The sequence below is a fragment of the Harpia harpyja genome, chromosome 10 (genome assembly GCF_026419915.1).
Source record: "Harpia harpyja isolate bHarHar1 chromosome 10, bHarHar1 primary haplotype, whole genome shotgun sequence".
Classification (NCBI taxonomy): Eukaryota; Metazoa; Chordata; class Aves; order Accipitriformes; family Accipitridae; genus Harpia; species Harpia harpyja.
The window spans coordinates 11,549,845-11,557,801 of record NC_068949.1 but is presented as its reverse complement, the minus strand read 5'-3'; positions in this window follow the sequence as shown (position 1 = coordinate 11,557,801).

Below are 7,957 nucleotides of genomic sequence, written 5' to 3'. Positions count from 1 at the left end.
TCTCCAAGGCTGGAGACGTCACAGTCTGTCTGGGCAACCTGTTCCGGTGTTCAACATCACTGTGGAAAAAGTCTTTTCTTAAGTTTAAATGGGATTTCCTGTATTTCAGTTTGTGCTTGTTGCCTCTTGTCCTTTCACTGGGCACCATGCGGAAGAGGCTGGCTCCTTCTTTACTCTGTCTTCAAAAACATCTTCCAGCAGCCACTTTTATTTGTATTAATAATACCCTGATTATTACCAAGTCTCTATATATATTCATTACTGATTTTGTGGTGCCAAAGGCACCCAATTCTCTGTGTGGATCCACCTCCCAGAGTTTTCTTCCTTGGGCTCCCATCTCAGCAGTGTTACCTGCTCATTACGTCTGCATCCTTGCTGCTGCTCAGGTTGTATCTTGTGCTCCCATGGTGCTCGTGACCCTAGACCGGAAAAGGTAGAAGCATAAATTGGCTCTCCTCATCTATTTTGCTGAAGTTCAGCCAGCAGATAACTCTCTTCTCTTCAGCAAATCAGCTCTGTGGATGCAAGCAGACTAGCTGCTCTAGTGTACAAACCAGGGAGTTATCTCTCTCCCTGAGGTGAGTTCTAACTACAAGTAAAGGTCTAAAACTTAGAAAAGCACATGCTCTGTAGCTGAAGCATCACTGACAGTAAACATGATTGAATTAGGAAAAACATTTTTGGAAAGAAGGATTAGCAGAGAAGGATGTGCTCAGTCATCAGTAGTTGCAGGTATCTGCACTGCTGCTGTCCCCAGCATAACTGATGCTCAGTCACATTTCTTTGTATCATTATTTTCCTGTTGCATATGACTTCTGGACCTGAAGTTTCTATTAATTCTAAGAGATCAGTCTCTTCAAATTTTTATCTATACAGGGACTTATCTGGTCCTGTCCCATACTATTTTATAGGATGATATGCAGGAATCCTAAGGAGCAATCTGATTTAGGATGTGCAGATTTGTAATATTCAAAAATGCTCTAAATGCAACACCTGCTGAAGAAATTTTAGTAAGGTGTGTGCAGGTGGTTGCATGCAGAGGACACTGCACTGAATGCAGACTGCACAGATCTGTAGCAGACCTACCTCCTTTCAGTGAGTGCTCTGAAGGTGCGCTTGCTCTCAGTATCAAGTCCTAAATCCAAGAACCTAATGGGTGCCAGGGGGAGTACTGTGCTACCCTTTCTATATTTAGATACTGATCATGCTTTAAGAGTAATATGCCAAAATACTTGTTAGCTCTAATATTAGAAGTAACTTAAGGGAGGCAAAGAATAGTAATTGATTATAAACTTTCATATCTCAGTCCTCTATTTTTCCCCTCACTGTCATGTTTTCTCTTTTAATCAAAATGCTGTTTCCAGAAAACTTTGCTCTAGTATTACTGAGTTGCAGCAGTAACTATATGGGAATATTCATTATTTGACCACATCTAAAGAAAGATGACCCCAAATTATAAAACATCATGTTGCAATTGTAACTGCAATAAGAGAATACAGCGTGCAGAAACTTCCCCAGCACAAGCTGATCTGTATCTAGAAGCACTACACGCAACCTCGACTTCAGAAAAGGCCAGCAAGTCATTTCTGCTGGCTTTGTAATCCCAGTGATGTTATTTACCTGAAACAGACTTTAGGTGACTGCACAGAGCTTTATTTGAGATGACTCAGAAAGGTCATGGTGCAAGGCAGGTGGTGAGCCAGCCTGTGTGGCTACATGGATGTCCTGGACTGGGGAGTGATCTTCCCTTTACAGGAAGAGGCCTCAAATGGCTTTTATTAAACCTGTAATTTGGGACTCTCATATGTCCAAATGTAATGCAAATCTGCTGTCTTCCTCGTTTGAAATTACTGACAACATAAGGATGAAATGGAAGTTCAAGGAAATAGTTATAAGCACCACCTCAGAGCCTCATGCTGACTCCAATTTTCTTATGTCTTGGCCTGCTTTGAACCCGCTAAGTTATGTCCCAGCAATTTAACACTTGTGTTTCATGTTAAGTGAACTTTTTTATACAAAAAGGGGGTCTGAAATCACACGTTTGGTGTAACTGCTAATCCAGTTGAAGATTGGAGTCATTGATACAAGAGATCGTAGGGATGGTTATAGCTGTAATGCAACTCACCCACAGGGGAAAAAAAGTAAGGGAAGATACTAATGTCTTCCAGCATTTGCATTAGCTACAAGACTTGTTCTATGCCAAGGATGATGGAACTTGGGCACTTGATTTGTATCTTAGAACCCAGTGGGTCAACCATGTAAATTTTACAGCCACTCAAAACCATAAAGGTGGCTTCATGCTTTTTAATTCCGCTATCAACACACTTAATTGTTAAGCATCCATCATTTGTGGAGTTAGTGGTCTTAAGTACTTCAAAGATCAGCTGCTGAGGTTCCTGAGTTTTGGGTTGCACTTCGGTTTTGTTGGTTTTTTTCCTGTGTGTCATGTATCTTGTTGGATTGTTTTTCAAAATGTGGGAGAGAGGATGAAAAACGAGCATGCAGAACCGTATCCATACAGGAATATGGTGGGAAAGGAAGCTATAACAAACCAGCTCTTGATTCCCATCTTTGACTTGTTGGACAATGCCTTTCACTGTCAATTTTTGATGGCTAACAGTTCTTTCTAGCAAATTCTGGGAGACCAGGGATATGCAAAAAAAGGGTAAACCTCTATGGGAAGAAGTTTTGATTTGTCTAGACAGAACTTCCTTTGCATAATATAGATAATTGTTCCCTAGCCTCCTGCAGACTACCAGCTCAGAGCAGCTACAGCTGCATTGTATTTATGCCTGTTAAACCAGAAGTTCTGCCTGTTGTTTTTCCTGCCTTCATCACTTTCCAGTGCTATGGCCCAGCTGTGTAATACCAGGACATTAAATATTCAGCATTCAGAATGTCTAGACAGGCTGAAAGACTGTCTGTGCTCTATTTTTCAGAGTCAACTTTCCTAAGAACCAAAAGGCTATTTGGAAAGAGAAGGTGGCAGGGTTCCTAGTATGAGATGCATCTTCAGGCTGCCTTCTGAAGCGAGTATGGAGTAACATGCTCTGGAAGGGATTTCTAGCAGTGCACAGAATTCCTGTGCAAGCCTCCCCCTGCTCCCCAGAGAGGCTTTGAGCTTTTGACAATTATTGCTAATATCTTAAACAGCTTGCAGTTGTATTCTAAGGATCCAAGACTACATAGAAACATACCCTGTTAGCTGGTAATGTCCTGTTTAAGTAACAGAGGAAAGGACTAAAGGGTGACTTCCTTGCCACAGAAGATGGGGAAGATCTTTTTGAGGCAGAAACAAATGGTTTCCATTTAAAGGATGGGACCTGTGGACCAACAGAGATATTTTGCTGTGCATATCTGCTAGTTTTAGCAATGCTAAACAAGCAAGCAAATGAAAAAGCCAAACTTCTTTTCCATATAATTTTCTGTATAACCTTTGTCATTTTTTTCACTGCTGGCCTTAGTCACTCTATAGGAAGAAGCAAGTACTTGTATCCTGCAGGGTGGAGAAGAACATTGCCTCTAGAAGCTTTGTAAACAGAAAGTTAGATACAATATAAGGGCTGATGATCCTGTTGCTGTTAATCTTCCTGCACACTCTGTATGATTGTGCTATATATCACAGAAACCTTAAGCTTTGATTTCAGATGCCAGGACAAGCCTGTGAGGCTTTGTCAGAGGTGGAGAGGAAGGGAGGGTAGTCCGCCTGCATGGCGTCAGCTGCTGAATGCTTGTGCTGTGTCCAGGAGTGAGGACACAAGGGTGCTCCTATCCAGGCCATGCCTTTGGGGTCCATTCCAGCTCCCCCTTCCCTGGGTGGCTGAAGATTGCTGGAGAGCCTTGTGCTAACCCTCTTAACTTCCAGCTAGGGAGAATGGTACCCTTGTGTAAGTGCTTAATAACCCAGGCTCTTTAAAGCAAAGTAAATTTTGCTGTATTAATGAAAGAACAGAGAATATCAACAAAGCCTTCAGCCCGGTAGCCAGGGTATTGAGAAGCAGCACGTGTGAAAGATGCCTGGATCAAAGAGGACAAACAACTGAATGTGAGCGCCCAATATGACGGAGCAGCTAAAAAGATAACATTTTGTTACCACTATTAATGAGAATAAGAAGTAGGTAGCAGATTTATTATCTTATGCCATTCAAAGTCACATAGAGTTAACAGAAATCCAGTTACAATGTTCAGTATATGAAAGTGCTGCGAAAATATGGGGTTTGAGCTAGAAATTTACCATGAAGCATTTAGGGACTAGGAAAAAATAAGTCATTTAAAGAAGCTTGCAGTTTAATTTGTCAAGAGATTGAAAGGTGACTTAAGCATGCATAAATCCTTGTGGAGAGATAATGAGTATAAAAGAGCTCTTTAATCTATTACTTAGAGCATAGCAAGAACCAATGGCTGGAAACTAAAGGCAAATTCAAAGTTTAAAACCATGTGCTTAGTTTCCTATAGGGAAAAACAATTTACTGATGAAAACTTTAAAAAAAAAAAAAAATCCATGTTCTGATGCCTTCAAATCAATATCCTTTGTTGGCAGCACCGCTTCTAGAAAACAAAGGTTATCTGACAACGCTTGAATGAACAATTTCTGTGTCTTGGGTTTAAGTCAGATGAAATGATTTGATACTCCCAGTTTTAAAATCTATAAAAAGAGACCTTTTCACCAGTTCGGGGGAGAATGCAGAGAGAGGACAATTCTTGAGAGAAAAGGAACCCAAGCAATGAAGAGGCAGAAAGCATTGCTCCAAGAAAAAAAAAAAAATCAGGATATTGTAAAATAAAACAGCTTCCTTAAATGCATTTGTTGGTCAGCAGTTTTGACTAGACCTGTCTTAGGATGAATGAGGAAGGCATAGTGAAGTCTGCTGGCTGAAGACTAACTTTTGGTTGTACTCAGGAATTGCTATCCTGGCTCATAGCAGTGGTCCCCCTGAGTAGCTCTCCCACCTAATCATGCTGTGCTGCCCTGGAAGGGTGGGAGAGGGAGGGAAGGAATGGGAAACCCGATAGCCCACTGTCCTTTGCTGGCAATCTTTTGACTTGCTGGATAATGTATGATGTAGTCCTTCAGCTCTTGGTACTGATTAAGCTCCTCTAGAGCTGGGGGTGGGGGGAGCGTTGGGCTCTGCATTTCAGTAGAGTGTTGGAAGTAATAAAGGGAATCTCAGGGTTTAGAAAATGTGCCATAAGGAATTGGGGTTGCTTCTTCAAGGGAAGATGTAATAGCTTAAGTACTGGTTTCAGTTTTTGAAGTTGCTGCAAAAGGAAATTAATATTTTCCTTCCACGCTTGGGGAAACAGGATAGAAACTCCTGAATATGCCTTGACTCAGCTTAATTTTGATACATGGAAAAGCTTCCCAGTAAGATAATGAAGGGCTAGTAAAAATAGCTAAGAAAAGGTGAGTAATCCTTGTTGAAAGGCTTCAGGAACAGGTAGGATAAGATATCTGTCCAAATGACATGGGGTGATCCTGGTGTTGTTATGAAGCAGATAAACTTGGGGTCCTTTCTGGTTCTAACGTTATTTTTTTTTTTTTTCTACCTCTCTTGGGTTGATGGCCATGGGCTGGTGCACTGTTTAGCTGGAGGCTATGACTTTCTGCAAATGGATATTGTGCTGAACAAGGTTCTAAGTGTTGCCAAAGAACGTACATCTCCTCTTCATTTTAAGTAAAATCTATCAGCCTGTTCAAAAGGCAAACATTGTTCCCTGATAAAATGCAGCTGGTGTGCATATGAGCTTAGTCAGCAGACTATAAAATAGCACAAGCTTTCCATAGTGATCAGAAACATCAAAAGCAGAAAGTGTATTTAAAAAAAAAAATCTCCAACAGATTGCTATAATTATTAAATGTGATGCATCACAAGTAGTGATGGAATATAGCTAAGATGATATTACCCAGACAGGAAGAAATAATATGGCTTTGGTTTGTGTCTCTGTATACAGATTTCAAAACCCAGAGAGAGGGTGGATCATCAGATACCAGAGTATGTGTAGCCCATCATTTAAAGTGGGTTTGCTCTCATGAGAGAGACATGTATTTACTGTAATATTCAGCTGCAGCTATTGAACAATTTAACAGCTTTAATGCCACTCTACTTGGGAACAGGGGGAAAATAAACTATACAAACCTGTCCAGTGGCCTGCCCTACTGAGATGCACTGGTGTATAACCCTGGTGTGTGGTTACACTTACCGACAGAGTAATGTTTGCAGGTCCATGTGCAATGCATGTCAAAAACCTTCCTGACTATAACTTATTAATACAGAAGTAGGGGAGTGACAGGTATGGCACTGCTACTTTGTGAAAGTCTTTCAGGTACTCTTGATGACCTGGAAATCAGCTCCTCTGTTGCCTCTGCTTGCCCTTGTGGGGCTGCATCTCATATGCTTTCAACTCCAAATGGAAGCAATAAGGTAGGATGGACATATGACTGCTGCCAGGAGAACAAGTCTCAGATGGAGCCGTTCTGAACTTTCCCCTTCCTTTTGAGATCACATTTCCCTTCAGAAAAAAATTCTAAAGGGTGCTCTTATGTTTCTGCTAAGAAACAAGGAATTGGAGGCATTTAACTCATTGCAACCAGTCTTTAAAAACTGATAAAACCAATCAACAGTTGCATGATAAGCCTTTTCACAGCATGGTGAATTAAAAAAAAAAAAAAAAAAGTAAGAGTACCGTTTTAAATTTGTACTTTTAGTTAGATTAATTGGGTTCGGTCTGAATTGCCTGGTTCTATTCTATTATGCTGCAGTCAAAACAGGCTAGTGCTGGAGTGATGAAAATGCTTTGGCTTTATATTGACGGAGCTGTCCTGGATTTCTTTCAGTGCTCCGTCTTGGCCTTACCTGCTTTCCCTGACCTATAACTCACTGAATTAACAGTGCTAGACCTCATTCTTTTGTAGTCTTGGGGGAAACAAAAAAAACCTCTGGGCCTGTTCTTGCATTTGTTAACTTCTCTGCTTGCAAAGATTTCCCTCTACTATGCAGTTCAGTCATCCTACAACCCCAGCTAGATGCCTTTTTTAACTCCAAATTCTGTATTGCTTAAAATTCAGTACTGACTGAAGTTGTCAGGGCCCAAATAGTCAGGAAACTGAATTCAAGAAACACCCCACCCTACCCCCCCAACCCATGAATTTAACATCATGTTCCGGTTGCTGTTTGAGTTCTCAGGCTTCACGTTTGCAGCTATATCTGCTAACAGGAGGTGAAGAAATTATTCAAAACCTAAGGATTTTACTTATTAATATAAAAGCAAGAACTTTAAAAGGAATGTCAGACTGTGTGTAAAAAAAACCCGTGAGAACAACAGGGGTTAAACCTACCAGAATAATAAAAAAAAAAGGCAGAAATACCCATTTTAAACTTTTTTTTCTTTTCCTTTTTTCATTAATTTGGATGCTTCGCATTCCTAATTTGGAATATTAATAAATTAACAAGCATGTTTCTGAAAAAATAAACTTATGGCCTCTTGGTATGCTGTCTGCCTCTGTGTTGGAAAAAAAAAATCACTTAAGACACAGCTGTGTTAAACACCAGCTGGCTTTGCCATGTTTTCCAGTGAGATGCTGCACTGGGAGGCTGGAACACGTGTGAGCAAGAAGTGGCATGTCCAGAATTTTGCGCTTCAGCTGCTTTGATTTCATAAAATGTCCACAGTATTGCCCAACGATCACTGTCAGATGAAATTCCATTAAGGCAGTAGGACTGCTGGTCTGTTTGTCGAGTGATGGGAGTGTACCTTTGCTGTCACTTCATGCTTAGGAAAGACACATGAAGAGTTAAATATTTGAAGGTAGCATAAACCATAAATTTCAACCATATGCATTAATAATCAGTTATGGGAATTGCACCAGCTTGGAGTATTCCAAGAAATAGTCATCTTTACCCATTCTGTATTCTGTTGTTTCAACAAATAAACTGGTATCATCTGTTCCATATTCTGG